Raw genomic sequence first — 18,055 nt, 5'->3', positions numbered from 1 at the left:
GAAGCATTTGCTAAACTCGTTAAATCATCTAAATCGACAACATGCATGTTAGACCCTATACCAACTAAGCTACTGAAAGAGATGCTTCCAGAGGTCATATATCCTCTTCTTAATATCATTAATTCATCTTTGTCATTAGGATACGTACCAAAAACTTTTAAGCTGGCTATGTTTAAACCGCTTGTTAAAAAAATGCAACTTGATCCTACAGAATTAGTCAATTACAGGCCGATCTCGAATCTACCTTTTCTGTCAAAGATACTAGAAAAGGCAGTATCCTCACAACTGTGTTCCTTTTTAGAAAGAAATGAAATCTGTGAGGATTTCCAATCAGGATTTAGACCGTACCATAGTACTGAGACTGCTCTCATTAGAGTTACAAATGATTTGCTCTTATCATCCGATCGTGGTTATATCTCTCTATTAGTGTTACTCGATCTTAGTGCTGCATTTGATACTATTGACCACAACATTCTTTTAAATAGACTCAAAAATGATGTTGGCATTAGTGGAATTGCATTAGCATGGTTTAAATCATACTTATCCGACCGTTATCAGTTTGTAGCAGTAAATGAAGAGATGTCTCATCGATCACAAGTTCAGTATGGCGTACCACAAGGCTCAGTACTAGGACCGTTGCTGTTCACTCTGTACATGCTACCCTTGGGAGATATCATTAGGAAGCATGGAATTAGTTTTCACTGTTATGCTGATGATACTCAGCTTTATATTTCTTCACACCCTGACGAAACTTAGCAATTCACAAAATTAACGGAATGCATATCGATATAAAAAATTGGATGACTAGTAATTTCCTACTACTTAATTCTGAAAAAACAGAGATTCTAATTATTGGACAAAAAACTTCCTCACGTAATGACCTAGAATACTGTCTAACACTTGATGGCTGCTCTGTGAAGTCCTCGTCGTCGGTTAGGAACCTGGGTGTGCTCTTTGATACTAATCTTTCATTTGAAAGTCACGTGTCTAGTATCTATAAAACCGCATTTTTCCATCTTAAAAAAATATCTATCTAAATTATGTCATATGCTCTCATTGACAAATGGAGAACAATTAGTTCATGTGTTAATGACCCCAAGGCTAGATTATTGTAATGCTCTACTGGGTGGTTGCCCTGCACGCTTAATAAACAAATTACAGCTGGTCCAAAACGCAGCAGCTCGAGTTATTACCAGAACCAGGAAGTATGACCATATTAGCCCGGTTCTGTCAACACTGCATTGGATCCCTATTAAACATCGTATACATTTTAAAATATTGCTGATTACTTACAAAGCACTAAATGGTTTAGCTCCGCAGTAGCCTACTTGAGCGAGCTCTTAACGCATTATAGTCCTTCACGTCTATTGCGATCTCAAAATTCCGGCCAGTTGATAATACCTAGAATATCAAAATCGACTGCTGGCAGTAGATCCTTTTCCTATTTAGCACCAAAACTTTGTAACAGTCTTCCTAACATTGTCCGGGAAGCAGACACACTCTGTCAGTTCAAAGCTAGACTAAAAACACATCTCTTTGACCTAGCATACACATAACACATTATAGACTTCTATAATTCAATGTTAGGCTGCATAGATTAGGTCAAATCCTGATGTACTCATTACATCATAAGAAGAATGGCGTATACGCTATTATTAGTCACTCTGTTTATCTCGAGGTTTACCGTAGTCCGCCGGATCCAGGCTGTATCCAGATCTGATGAAGGACCTGCGCCTGGACGCGATGACAACGCAGTCCTTAAGTGTCCACTAGTCTCTCCCCTGTGAAAGCCTCCCTCCCCTCCCTTTACCTCTCTACAGATAAAGCGTTGTCGGGATAATTCTGGTTCGCGTGGCTCCGTGGAAGCGATAAAAATTCAGTTTTATACATTTTAAGGCCAGACAAGTAGTTTGTTGAGGGTTGGTTTGTAGGGAAGGACTACACGCCTGCGCACATATATTCTATAGACTGAGCTCGTAATACGCATGTGCACGCCATCAGCATTCTCACGGGTTCACGTTTTTGAAAGTTTGCGCAGAAAGAACTTAAGAGTTTTCTGTTAAAACGGTGTCGTGTTAGCGGCCCCTAAGTACATAACTAATGATCGCTGCGACGGAAGTGAATCATTCAAAACTACCTTTAGATGGACAATAACTTTATTCTAGAGCTGCTGTAAAGCCAAAACAATCTCTGTTACTTTATTTTCCTATTATCACCGTAAAGCCGCTTTGAAACAATCTACATTGTTAAGAGCACTATATAAATGAAGATGACTTGACTTGACTTGTTATAAACATGAACCTCGTCTGAAAGGCAAAGGGGGAGGTGTTGTTGTCATTTATTGTAATATTTTCAAAATTACTAAGAAGTCTATCTTCAAATATAATTCTTTTGAAGTGTTGGTGCTTAATGTAACAATACACAGTGTAAATGATAAATCACGTTTGAGATTTGTGCTGGCTACTGTATACAGGCCACCAGGGCACCATACAGACTTTATCAAAGAATTTGCTGACTTTCTATCAGAGTTAGTACTGGCTGCCGAAAAAGTCCTAATTGTTGGCGATTTAAATATACATGTAGATAACGAAAAAGATGCATTAGGATTGGCATTTAAAGATTTGAACTCTATTGGAGTTAGACAACACGTGTCACGACCTACTCATTGTCGTAATCATACTCTAGATCTAATATTATCACATGGAATCAACGTTGATGCCGTTGAAATTCTGCAGCAGAGCGATGACATCTCAGATCATTATCTAATCTGGTGTAAACTTCATTTAGCCAAGGCTGCAAAGCCGACTCCGTGTTACAAATATTTTAGACCTATCACTTCTGCCACTAAAGATTGCTTTATTAATTATCTTCCTGATCAGTTTAATCATGTCAGCATCCCAGATAGCTTAGAAGAACTCGATATTGCGACAGAAACTTTTAACTCTCTCTTTTACAGCACTTAAGACACAGTTGCTCTTTTGCGTTTAAAGAAGATTAAAGAAAATAGTCCAACGCCGTGGTACAACGAGCACACTCAGGCACTTAAGAGAGCAGCCAGAAAAATGGAGCGCAACTGGAAGAAAACAAAACTAGAGGTATTTCGCATGTCATGGAGAGAGAGCACGATTGCATACAGAGAGGCCTTAAAAGCTGCTAGATCTGCTTATTTTTCAACCCTATTAGAAGAAAATAAACAAAACCCTAGGTATTTATTTGAAACAGTGGCTAAACTAACGAAATATAAAGCTTCAAGCCCAGAAGTTTCCAAACAGTACAGCAGTAATGACTTTATGAACTTCTTCACTCATAAGATTGATAACATCAGGGAGAAAATAATAACTATGCAACTGTCTACTACAGTATTGCATCAGGGAGTGCATTGTAGTCTCCGTAAGGAAAAAGTTGATTCATTCATTGCTATAGAAGAGGAAGCATTTGCTAAACTCGTTAAATCATCTAAATCGACAACATGTATGTTAGACCCTATACCGACCAAGCTACTGAAAGAGATGCTTCCAGAGGTCATAGATCCTCTTCTTAATATCATTAATTCATCTTTGTCATTAGGATACGTACCAAAAACTTTTAAGCTGGCTATGTTAAAAAAATGCAACTTGATCCTGCAGAATCAGTCAATTACAGGCCGATCTCGAATCTACCTTTTCTGTCAAAGATATTAGAAAAGGCAGTATCCTCACAACTGTGTTCCTTTTTAGAAAGAAATGAAATCTGTGAGGATTTCCAGTCAGGATTTAGACCGTACCATATTACTGAGACTGCTCTCATTAGAGTTACAAATGATTTGCTCTTATCATCCGATCGTGGTTGTATCTCTCTATTAGTGTTACTCGATCTTAGTGCTGCATTTGATACTATTGACCACAACATTCTTTTAAATAGACTCAAAAATGATGTTGGCATTAGTGGAATTGCATTAGCATGGTTTAAATCATACTTATCCGACCGTTATCCGACCGGACTGTTGCTGTTCACTCTGTACATGCTACCCTTGGGAGATATCATTAGGAAGCATGGAATTAGTTTTCACTGTTATGCTGATGATACTCAGCTTTATATTTCTTCACACCCTGACGAAACTTAGCAATTCACAAAATTAACTGAATGCATATCGATATAAAAAATTGGATGACTAGTAATTTCCTACTACTTAATTCTGAAAAAACAGAGATTCTAATTATTGGACAAAAAACTTCCTCACGTAATGACCTAGAATACTGTCTAACACTTGATGGCTGCTCTGTCAAGTCCTCGTCGTCGGTTAGGAACCTGGGTGTGCTCTTTGATACTATTCTTTCATTTGAAAGTCACGTGTCTAGTATCTGTAAAACCGCATTTTTCCATCTTAAAAAAATATCTATCTAAATTATGTCACATGCTCTCATTGACAAATGGAGAACAATTAGTTCATGTGTTAATGACCCCAAGGCTAGATTATTGTAATGCTCTACTGGGTGGTTGCCCTGCACGCTTAATAAACAAATTACAGCTGGTCCAAAACGCAGCAGCTCGAGTTATTACCAGAACCAGGAAGTATGACCATATTAGCCCGGTTCTGTCAACACTGCATTGGATCCCTAATAAACATCGTATACATTTTAAAATATTGCTGATTACTTACAAAGCACTAAATGGTTTAGCTCCGCAGTACTTGAGCGAGCTCTTAACGCATTATAGTCCTTCACGTCTATTGCGATTTCAAAATTCCGGCCAGTTGATAATACCTAGAATATCAAAATCGACTGCTGGCAGTAGATCCTTTTCCTATTTAGCACCAAAACTTTGGAACAGTCTTCCTAACATTGTCCGGGAAGCAGACACACTCTGTCAGTTCAAAGCTAGACTAAAAACACATCTCTTTGACCTAGCATACACATAACACATTATAGACTTCTATAATTCAATGTTAGGCTGCATAGATTAGGTCAGACGGAACCGGGAACACTTCCCATAAATCCTGATGTACTCATTACATCATAAGAAGAATGGCGTATACGCTATTATTAGTCACTCTGTTTATCTCGAGGTTTACCATAGTCCGCCGGATCCAGGCTGTATCCAGATCTGATGAAGGACCTGCGCCTAGACGCGATGACAACGCAGTCCTTAAGTGTCCACTAGTCTGTAAGACTGACTTGACTTGACTTGACTTGTTATAAACATGAACCTCGTCTGAAAGGCAAAGGGGGAGGTGTTGTTGTCATTTATTGTAATATTTTCAAAATGACTAAGAAGTCTATCTTCAAATATAATTCTTTTGAAGTGTTGGTGCTCATCCCAGATAGCTTAGAAGAACTTGATATTGCGACATAAACTTTTAACTCTCTCTTTTCCAGCACTGAAGACACAGTTGCTCCGTTGCACTTAAAGAAGATTAAAGAAAATAGTCCAACACCGTGGTACAACGAGCACACTCGGGCCCTTAAGAGAGCAGCCAGAAAAATGGAGCGCAACTGGAAGAAAACAAAACTAGAGGTATTTCTCATTTCATGGAAGGAGAGCTCGATTGCTTACAGAGAGGCTTTAAAAGCTGCTAGATCTGCTTATTTTTCAACCCTATTACAAGAAAATAAACAAAACCCTAGGTATTTATTTGAAACAGTGGCTAAACTAACGAAATATAAAGCTTCAAGCCAAGCAGCACAGCAGTAATGACTTTATGAACTTCTTCACTTATAAGATTGATAATATCAGGGAGAAAATTATAACAATACAACCGTCTACTACAGTATCACATCAGGCAGTGCATTGTAGTCTCCCTGAGGAAAAATGTGATTAATTCATTGCTATAGGAGAGGAAGAATTGTCTAAACTCGTTAAATCATCTAAATCGACAACATGTATATTAGTCTTATGTGAGACCCTATACCAGCTAAGCTATTAGAAGAGATTCTTCCAGAGGTCATAGATCCTCTTCTTAATATCATTTATTCATCTTTGTCATTAGGATACGTACCTAACCTATGAATTTATCTTTGATAAAGTCTGTATGGTGCCCTGATGGCCTGTATACAGTAACCAGCACAAATCTCAAACGTGATTTATCGTTTACACTATATATTGCTATATTAAGCACCAACACTTCAAAAGAATTATATTTGAAACTAGACTTCTTAGTAATTCTGAAAATATTACTATAAATTACAGCAACACCTCCCCCTTTGCCTTTCAGACGAGGTTCATGTTTATAACAGTAATCTTGTGGGGTGGACTCATTTAAAGTAATGTAATCGTCTGGTTTTAGCCAGGTTTCTGTCAAACATAGCACATCTAGATTATAGTCTGTAATCATATCATTAACAATAAGTGCTTTTGAAGTAAGGGATCTAATATTCAGCAACCAGAGCTTTATCATTTGCTGATTTGTTTTTTATTTGTTGAACATCAATTAAATTTTTACTCTAAGATAGGTTTGGAAGTTTTCTGTATGTCATAATTCGGGGAACAGACACAGTCTCTATATGATGATATCTAGGTGAAAGAGGCTCTATGTGATGGGATTTATCTGACCTTGGTGACGCAAGGCCGCTAGCAGACGGTCAGTTTAGCCAGTCTGTCTGCTTCCTGACCTGAGTCCCAGACTGTCATGTTTGAGCTCTAAGACTATGTGCCTGCCATATTAGTCTTCTTTGGAGAAGAAGACTTACCATTCTTCTAAACCATTTAGTGCTTCTTTGGAGGCACTCAAAGGCACTAACTACATTCTTTATAATTGCCCAACTCATAAAACAATGGGTTATGCCTCTTTTTATTTGAGGTTTGGGTGTGTGCCCCGTTTGCCCATCGACATTCTTTGTCGTTCAGTCTTGAACGACTCAGCTGTGACCTGCTGTGATAAGTTTGTAACCACTCTGGTCAAAGATCAGAAGGAAGCATTACTGATCGCACAAGAACATGCAACGAAAGAGCAGAAAAGACATGCAGAGTTGTACAACCGAAGGGTAAAAGGACTGGACATTGAAATTGGTGATCAGGTGCTCCTGGCAAATAAAACTGAAAGGGGTAAGAGGAAAGTCGCTGACAGGTGGGAGTCAACAGTTTACACTGTTGTGGACCGTAAACCAGACACTCATACTTACAGGATCCGTAATCCGACCACTGGCCAGGAAAAAGTGGTTCATCGAAACCTGTTGAAGTTTGTGAATTTTCTACCAGTGAATGTAGAGAACCCCCTGTCTGATCAGCTTTCTGATGTATCCAAGACTGTTCCAGAGTTTCGGTGCTAAATAGGAAAAGGAACTACCACCAGCAGTCGATTTTGATATTTAAGGTATTATCAACTAGCCAGAGTTTTGAGTTTGCAATAGTTGGATAGTAAGTAAGGATTAATAGTAATAGTAATAGTAAGGACTATAATGCGTTAAGAGCTCACTCAAGTACTGACTAGACTAGTCAGCAGACTAGATGGTGAAGCAATTCTTGTAATGGTCTGTTTCCACCCAGTCTCTCTTTCATACTGATGTTATGATATTTATAGTAGGACCAGAATATTAAAGTGGCCTCCAGTCAGTTTAGTACTGTTCAATAGCTGCATTGTTAGCCTAGAATAAGAAAAATATGACAGTACTTTAAAAAAAAATTAAAATGACATGTGAAGGCCAAGTACGGTAACCCACACCCCCATGCCCATGGACACTGACTCTCTAACCATTAGCCCACGACTGTCCTAATGGACTGGAATGATAGCAAATGTAGGTTCTGGCTCTGTTGTGCTACTCTACGTCTGACCTCAATAATAGATGGGATCTCCTCCTGCCTGTCTTCATTATAGCACTGATAACTGAACCACTCATGCTGTAAGATCTGCTCTAACGTCGGCCGTTTCGCTGGACGGAGATTCAGACACTGGCGAATCAGATCATGGCATGCTGTTCAAGTTTGGAGGAGAGAGAAGGTTAGTCAAGACCTTGTTACACACCAAAGCTGACATGTGGGAAAATGTCTTCTGAAATATATTAGTTGTCATCAGAATTACAAAGTAATAGTACTTATAAAAAACAAAACAAAAACAGAAGACAAGAAACACGTTGATATCAAATACCATTTCATAAGGGAAACTGTAAATGATGGTAAGAAAATCTGGGAATATTGTCCCACAGAGAACATGGTTACTGATGTTATGACAAAGCCAGCCACTGACAAAAATTAAACAGGTTTGTTCAAGACATGTTTGGCACTAAAGAGTGTAAAACTGTATGTTTACATTATATATGTGAAAGAGAAGTCTTATTTTTTTCTTCTTTTGTAACACAATGAGCTAAGAGCGAGTGGGGGTGTTAAAGTATTGCATAAGTCAAGTCAAGTCACCTTTATTTATACAGCGCTTTTTACAATACAGATTGTATCAAAGCAGCTTCACAGTGATAACATGAAAATAATACAACAAAGTTTGTTTCTAGAAGAAAATTGTGTCATCGTCCACTTTGAGTAAGGCAGATCAATAATATTGTTGAATATTAAATGTCCCCAACTAAGCAAGCCAAAAGCCAAGGCTACAGTGGCAGGAACCGAAACTCCATCAGTGACAGAATGGAGGAAAAAACCTTGGGAGAACCCAGGCTCAGTCGCTCAGTTCTCCTCTGGCCAACGAGTGAACAGTGTATGATTATGATCCAGGCAACATTACAGGTCAGAAGTCAGATTGGATCAGATCATTCAGAATATTATCCAGTTCCTTCTGGTTGGAAGTCGGAGTCATCACGCCGGTATGGAGACGAAACATTACACATTGTAATACGGTATCAGTCGAAATTACCTATTGTTTTATTTGAAGGTATTACGGTTTGAACGTGATGACATGACGTTGTTACGTGATTACGTTGAACAAATGTTGTTGTAGAAGTTTTGCTGAATAAAGCTGCTGAGGAGTAGCCTGGCTAACGTCAGACCTCGTCTCATTGAGACGTGGTCTGGGAACCACATGTTCATTTTCTCGTATTTGAGGCGTGGTTTACGAATGCCCAGGACGCTATGAATGTCTATCAAATGCGCCTGTACGTAGCTCATAGCCAATCGTTTCAATTATACCAGATGACGTATGTAGAGCGACAGAAATTCGACGAGGAAGAAGACGATGGGTCAGAGATTTATGTGTACACGATGGCGTTCAGCGACTATTGCCGTTAGAACACTATCTAAGGCTGCATCGAAAGGTAACTTCGCGTCTGCTGCCATGTTGGATCCATAGATATAAACAAACTGCTTCGGTGTTTCGCATAGACGTCGTCATCGTCTTGCTGCTCCCTCCCCGTTCTGTGATTGGTCCCCTTGCTGAGGCAAAAAATCTGGTCCATGGAATCCAGGCTGCCTAGCAGCGTGAATAAAATCGCGCTGCGCGTAAGGCAGCATGGGGAAACCCAGGCTAGCTGAGGAGATGAATAAGCAAAAAGCAACTTTTCGTTTGTTTTACATAATGGAGTGATGATGAACTGCGCACTCAAGTTTAACAATCTGCATGTGCTTTATTTGTTTTTTGATAAATAAATAAAAATTATTAATAAAAGTTTTAAATAATTTTAAAAATAAATCATGTATTATATATTATATAGTAAAATGGTTCAAATATCATTAAAACCGCAGCACTGCTTACATCCATCATTTAAAACTACTTGACTAAAGAACCTGGAAGAAGCGCTTCATTCATCTGTGAAATCATGACCAAATCAGTGCCATTCATGGCAATCTATCTTTGTGAGGAAACATTTTCTGCTGTAAAATATCGGGCCAGACCGAGGATTTGCCTATCAAAAATTGCAATGCTGACCCATTCTTCCCATGATTGACATTTTCCAGAAATGGCCACATGGTCCTTTGGAGGCCTGTAAGCATTCATGGTTCAGCTAAATTTAGAAATGTGGATCTGGATCTAGTTTTCTCTTTAGTCCAGTGTTCTTCAGCAGACTAGATGGTGAAGCTATTTTTGTAATGGTCTGTCAGCCATTCACTGTGACATTTCACAGAGCTCATTGGGTCACGACTGCTCTAATGGACTAGAATGATTGCAAATGTAGTTTCTGGCTCTGTTGTACTACCTTATGTCTGACCTCAGTGATGGATGGGATCTCCTGCCTGCCTTCATTCTAAGACTGATAACTGAACCACTCATGCCGTAAGATCTGCTCTAACGTCGGCCGTTGCTCTGGATGTGGATTCAGACACTGGCGAATCAGATCACGGCACGCTGTTCAAGTTTGGAGGAGAGAGAAGGTTAGTCAAGACCTTGTTACACACCAAAGCTGACATGTGGGAAAATGTCTTCTGAAATATGTGATGAATATAAGCTATATGTAAATGTAAGGTATATGGAGACATTAGCGTAAAAATTTTATTCCATTACTCTGGTAAACATTCATGGGTGTTTTTGACTTTTTTTCTGTTAAAGGACAAGTTCGGTATTTTACACTTAAAGCCCTGTTTACAGATCGTTTCTGATAAAATAGAACGGTTAAGATTAAAATTTGGACACATGCTGCTGGCTCGAGAATTTTCGGTTTCTTTCGCTTCCCCCCCACCTCCACAATGGCTGCATAGGTGCACTGGAACAATCCATCCTAAAACGCATTAAACTTTCATTTACAAAGACGTGAAACTCACCGAGTAGTTTTGTCCAACTCCATTGACTTGTATTGGATGTGCTGTGAGTTACGGTATTACTCCGCCGCCGGAAACTGGGCTGGAGTGTCTATTATTCAAGCTCTCAACGGAAGAATGTATGGGTGTGAGGCGTTTGGAAAAATAGGTCCACAGTTTTACAACGAATGGTAAAACACCTGTTGGAAAGCATGTTTTGCAGCGATTTTTGTGTGAGCATATCAGTGAACACCCATGACCACTCGGTGAGTTTCACGTCTTTGTAAACAAAAGTTTAATGCGTTTTAGGATGGATTGTTCCAGTGCACCTATGCAGCCATTGTGGAGGTGGGGGGGAAAGCGAAAGAAACCGAAAATTCTCGAGCCAGCAGCATGTGTCCAAATTTTAATCTTAACCGTTCTATTTCATCAGAAATGATCTGTAAACAGGGCTTTAAGTGTAAAATGCCGAACTTGTCCTTTAAACAACATTTGGTCAAAGGCTTTGTTTGTGCATCTATGAATGTCTATTCTCTCACCGTTGGATAAGGAATGATTCCAAAAAGGACAGGGTTTTACTATGCCCCTTGCATTACGAAATGGCAAACGTCTGTTCACCATTACATGCAGCACAATGCCTAGAGCCCAGACGTTTGTTGGGACGGCGTGGTATTTGGACTGGTTGAAGACCTCTGGTGGGCAGTAATCTTTTGCTCCTGTAAGCAAGACATTTCATTACCAATACATTTCCAAAAAAAACAACAACAAAAAACAATACAAAATGCCAGCTCACCTAAACATGCAGCACTGATGTAGCCGTCTTCATCCACTAGGTGAGCGAGGCCAAAGTCAATCAACTTGAGCTCCATACTGTCTGTGTTCACCAGGATATTGTCTATATGGATGTCATTATGAAACACGCCATGGTCTATGCAGTGTTTCACTGCCAGGACTAACTGGCGCATTAAGCCACGTGCGATCTTTTCACTCAGTCTGTCACAATCACAGATGACCTTTCGCAAGACTTTGCACGGTTGAGGGAACTCCAAAATGAGTGCGGTGAAATGGGGCCGATCAAACCACTCATACATTTCTATTACGTAGGGGCTTACTGGAGGACGCCTCAACAATAGCAGCATCGCCACTTCTGTAGACAGAGGTCTGGAACAATCAGGCTAGAGAAAAAGAGAACAAGACAGCAAAAGGTTAGTTGGCTATAGATTTAAAGAACACATGTAGTTGTATTTAAATTACTTTACATTGCTTTTTTTTTGTTATAAATATGGATATTTTTCTTACAAAAGCGCATGGCTTCGCTTCAGAAGGCTTTTATTAGCAGTATGGAGCACTTTTATGATGGATGGATGCGCTTTTTTGGGCTTCAAACTAAAAAATGGTACCATTCGCTCCCATTATAAAGCTTGGAAGAGCCAGGATATTTTTTTATATAACTCCGATTGTGTTTGGCTGAAAGAGGAAAGTCATAAACACCTAGGAATACTTGAGGGTGAGTAAATTATGGGATCATTTTTGGGTGAACTAACACTTTAAAGGCACACTATGTAATTTTCAATTCGTAGCTTGATGACGCCTTGATTTCGCAGAATCATGGGAGTTGTTGTATTCACCTCTACAGCCGGTGGAGAATACGACGCGACTAAAATGGTAAATATGCTACTTGCGGTAATTCAAGAAAACGAGATTTAAACAAAAAGACTGTGTAGAGCTGTATAACAATGATTAGTTTTCTGTTGATGAATGTATTCAAACAGCTGCTCACCTGACTAATAAAACACATCATACTGTATATTCGAGGGAAACGCGGGTATGATGGCATTGACAGGCAATGCACAGGCACTGTCCGTGTCCTGGTTAAAACTGCTTATTTCTCTGGATTTAAACATTCTTAGAGTCATTTGGGATGATGTAAGTACACAAATCAAAAAAATAAATAACATTGTTCTAGTGGTTTTTGTACATTTTAATCAAAAAATCTTACATAGTGTGCCTTTAAAGGAATAGTTCACTTCAAAATGAAAACTCTGTCATCATTTACATCATTTATCACAAACCTGTATGAGTTTCTTTCTTCTGCTGAACACAAAAGAATATATTTTGAAGAATGTTGGTAACCAGACAGTTGATGGACCCCATTGACTTCCATAGTAGAAAAATAAATACTATGAAAGTCAATGGGGCCCATCAACCGTTTGGTTACCAACATTCTTCAAAATATCTTTTGTGTTCAGCAGAAAAAGAAACTCATACATGTTTGAAACAACTTGAGGGAGAGTAAATGATGACAGAATTTTCTTTTTGAAGTGAACTATTCCTTTAAGTGCAATAAGCCATGAAAAAGAAGTCAATTTGGTACTCGTGATCTGTTTGAGAGGCAGCTTTATGAGAGCGCCACTTATATAGATCAGTGGTGCGTGTGCTTTTGGTGTGATGCTGTGAGGCAAGTGTGTGTCAATTCGCTGTTGGAGAGAAGAGAGCGAGAAAGCGCAGCTGGTACTGATGTATCGATACTGCAGAAAAGCAGCATTGGAACCATTTCAGAATCAATAGATACATTTCGAAATATCAATATTTTTGCCAACACTATTTCACAAAGCACCTTTTAAACAATTAAATATATTCTTTAAGTTTTGCCAACTTACAATTAAAAGATGACGCTCACCATCCCTTTTGTAAATAACTTTGATGGCAACCTACAAAACGAAAAAAGAAAAACATTATTAATTTTTTCCAAAATTCAAGTTTAGATTAATTGGACATGGAGAGCAAAATGTTCAGTAAGAGTGTGTTACCTCTTTCTCATCGAATTTACGGATTCCCTTGTACACCTTGCCGTAGCTTCCCGATCCCAGGATATTTTTCATCTCGTAGAAAGTGTTCATATATTCTGAAAAACAGAAGAGTTTGCTGGATCCTTCAATTGCATCATAATAACATCCATTATAAAATCCATTTAACGAATGTGTCTCTTATAAAACTCATAAAACATTACAAAAAGTAAACTATATACGCAGGGTTACTGTTTGCAGTTATGTTTAGTTATAGGTGTCATCAGAATTACAAAGTAATAGTACTTAAAAAAATAAAACAGAAGACAAGAAACAGGGCAGAACTGACAGCAGACTCACCAGTATTTGGCTCACACATGGAGGGACCTGAGACAGATGACGGCTCGGGATCAGACTGATGTGGTGACGCATGGTTTCTGCTCCTCCTGCTGCCTCGTGTATGAACTTCTTAATTGTAGAAAAACAAAGCAGAAAATATTAGAAACATGTCTGACCAGAGTCACCATTAAATCAAAATGAACAATTCTTATTTTTTTATGGAAAATTGCATTATTTATTATGAATGATTTATCCATTTTATATCCAATATCCATTATTTTTTGTAAGTAACCTTTAATAAGAGTGAATAGAGTTTAAATAGAGTGGTGCAGGTGTGCACCAATGCAATGCATGTGAGAACTGTAGCAACAATGACAATGACATCCGGTCAGCTGCTTTTCAAATTAGTGAACCCTGATCTCGCAAACACATCCTTCGTTGTCTGAGAAGACAAGAGGTCTGTTCACGTCCGACACTGACGCCCCCAAGTCTGCTTGGACTGTCAAAATTGCAACTTTGTGGCTCTCCAGAGAGACATTTGAGTCACACAGTGCCTTAAACAGAAGGAACCCTGTTGTTTAAAATTCCCCCTCTCTCTAAAACCCACATGCGTGTGAATCACGTGACAAGCCTCAAAGACATTCCACACACACGCACAAGAACACTTGTGGACTTTGAAACAGAAATTTCCTATGTAGCAATGTTTTTGATATGTATTTTTATGTGTGTATAATTTCCATGGCAGATTGAGATGTCTATGTTCTATCATAGAAATCAATTGACACCTAAAATGCTCAGAATTCTACATTTGAAATGCATATCTGTATTCCCATATTCTGTACACACCATTTCTGGTATCATTCTAATCGTAGTGATCTCACGGAATTGCATATATGTATGAGATTACAATGAAATGTATTCTTATGGGTATTATCTTTCTGAGAGAGAAAATACGAATTCTATTTCTCACATGACATAGTCAAAGTAGGCGTTTCCTCACAAACAAACTTTTTCCCGCTTCAGATCAGAAGATCCGATTTGCTGTTGTCCCAAAAAGAGGGCGTAAGCAGATGTCCTTTAAAAGTAGAGACCCTCTCCTCTTTCTCTGCTCTCTCTCTTACCCTGCTTCCTCTTCTCCCCCACGCAACGCTTCTCCAAGGAACATCTGAAAAGGCTCCGGCCTTCTCCCTCGGACAAACACATGTTCGAGTCGTAGCTGCCGTTCTTTGCAACTAAGATATATATATTTGCCTCTTCCTTCACGGGAGATGAATCTTATTTTCCGGTAAACGTTACATTCAGTGAGCCTTTTAAGCTTCCCGCGACACCGGAAGACGCAGCACAAACAGGACATTGTTTTATTGTTTGCATTTTTACGTACGTTTATAGTTGTAGCTCATGTAATCTCTAGTTTTGACATTTATTAAAACTCATTCATACTTTGACTGTCTCTGTGTTTGAAAATCCACCTTTATGAAGTCAATGAACTGCAAAAGATCTAATTAAGCTACACGCTCGATATTATAGACTACTTTGAGTATTTTTTATTCATAAACCCAAAAGTTTTATGTTCATGGCCAGAAGATAAACTTTCTTGGAGTTTGTAAACAGGGATACCCCTTCTTAACTGTGATAATCTTACATTTATTCGCTGGACGAATGACTGATGACTAGACCAGTTACAGAACAAGGTAATCTAGATAATTGATAAAGTAAATGTATATGCGATTTATGAATTATGACCATGAGTTATGATTAGTAATATTTCCAAAATTCCCTATATCCTTGAGCTAATTCGCATTGACCCAGAGTCCGATATATTTACGTTACAGAACCTTCAGCAGAATGACACATCGAAATCATGTGCACAACTACATTCTGCCTTCCGTACTGCATAAATGGTGATCACACCAGACTGACCTGCTTGAGGGACTAAAACAGGGGGGATTCCCTTGAACACCCTGTTGCAGCTTCCCAATCCCAGTATATTTTTCACCTTGTAGAAAGTGTTCAAATATCCTGAAAAACAGAAGAGGGTTGCTGGTTCCTTCAATTGTCTCATAATAACATCCATTATAAAATCCATTTAACGAATGTGTCTCTTATAAAACTCATAAAACTTTGCAACAAGTAAACTATATACGCAGGGTTAAATAAAACAGCAGACAAGAAACAGGGCAGAACTGACAGCAGATGTTAACCCATTTAATCCCACCGGTCACAATAGTGACCGTAAAAAAATGTTTCATTTCTAAGGCTATAAAAATGTTACTGAATGATCTATCAATGCATTTCCAGCAGATATTGAAATAATAAAGGGTCTCAATGAAATATGTGCAGTGTCGCATGTTTACTGTAAATTGTCACATGACCAGAGCTGTTTACTTCCTGTTTGCGCCAAGAGAAGAGGGTGGCACCAAGAAAGCTCCCAAAGAATATGTTAGTAAAGTATGTTAACATAAAGATAGGACATAGATTTTTGGTACACATCATGTTTAAGGTGTCTAGTATTGATATATGCATTTGCAATTACTCAACTTTTTTTAATGTGGTCATAGCACTCACAAACATGTCAGCGGCAACAATAGTGACCGGTGCGACGTTCGTCTGTTATAGGACAACTTAGTTTGAATAAAATTAATATTTGTGTTATCAATAGAGATACGCGGATGGGGTATTAGTTCATCCGCAACCGCATCACAAAACTCATCATCCTCGCCAACGTTTTTTGACCAGATTTCAAAGCCGCACCCGCCCGCCCGCCATCCGCTGATTGTTTTGCGGTCTATGGACGATGCAATTCTCTGCTGATGCGAGCCGCAAGAAAGCCCTTGTCTGTTCTAGAAAGGATGCAGCAAAGATATTTAATGCTAATGTATGAGACATAGGCCTACGCTGAGTTTCATTCATTTACGATGAGATGCGCTCTAGTTCAACTTCACAATGCAATGCAAGTGAACGCGACGCATCGGAGCCTTCATGTCACGGTTATTATATTGTCTCCTATATTTGCTTTTTATTTATTAAATACATGCAACAATTGGTTGATGAAACATTTATTAAAATGAAGATACAATTTGTACAAAACGAAATTCGCTTTAAAGAAAGGCTTTCTACAAAGCAAAACTTAATGAAGCGGTAAAAATGTCTCCCGATTGCAAATGTGCATTGCTAATGTTTATTATTGCAAATGTTTTTCATTTGTTTAATAAATCTCATAATGATGGCACATCACTATATCATAGCTTTTATTTCTATCTCAAATGATTGGCGGTCGGTCAGGGGGTACTTAGCAAAGAATACAGTTGGAAACGACGCAATACAGTTGGAAGCAATACAGTTGGAAACGACGTAGACCATTAATAACACAGACTGTTAACAATTGTTTTTAATTAGTATTTAAACATTCTCTATGATAAAAAATGTTTGTAAAAAATATTTTAATAACACGGTTTTGGCGGTTATAGAGTTCTAATGACGGTGTTCAACTATAACCGTTGGTCTCACGGTTATATACTAACCGTCACACCCCTAACACACACACACAGACACACACACACACTGCACAGGTCAAATAGACCTATATTCAGTCTGTCCAATGGTTGATACAACACACACAAACACACACACACACACACACACACACACACACACACACACACACACACACAAACACACAGAAACACACACACAGAAAAACACACACACAGAAAAACACACACAAACACACTGCACAGGTCAAATAGACCTATCCAATGGTCTGTCCAATGGTTGATACAACACACACAAACACACACACAAAAAAGGAATTAAAGTAGGGTGACCATATTTTAGTTTTCAGAAAACAGGACGGGGGCGTGGTTGATGGGCAGGGCGTGGTTTGAGGAGGCGTGGTTAAGGGGGTGGGGGCGTGGCTGGGGGTGAATGCATCAAAAAATACTTGACAAATGCATTCACAACCTTGTTGTGACATAGGCCACAACCTATGTTATTGTACTTTAATACATAAAGGAATACATCCTTTCCATTCAATGTTTGGCCCGCAAAAATAGAATACTATTAAAAAAAAAGGTTTAGCTTTTAACACCTTTTACATGATGACACTATTTCTTTTCATTGCCATAAGCATAGGTTAAAAATCTACTGCTAAAATAAAAAATCTACTACACTATTTAAGTAAAAAAATAAAAAAAATAAAAATTAAATCATCCTGTTGTTCTCTTGTAGCCTATACTTTCTTTATGTGGGCTTCTAGGTCGCTAGCACCTGTATTTGACACTGACACGTGCGTGCCAGCTTTGTTGTTCATGCATTCTGCTTTACACGGATCCCGACCGAAATGA

This window comes from Abramis brama, assembly GCF_963993115.1.
Source record: "Abramis brama genome assembly, chromosome: 6".
In the NCBI taxonomy this organism is placed as follows: Eukaryota; Metazoa; Chordata; class Actinopteri; order Cypriniformes; family Leuciscidae; genus Abramis; species Abramis brama.
Note: the sequence above shows the minus strand (reverse complement) of the source record.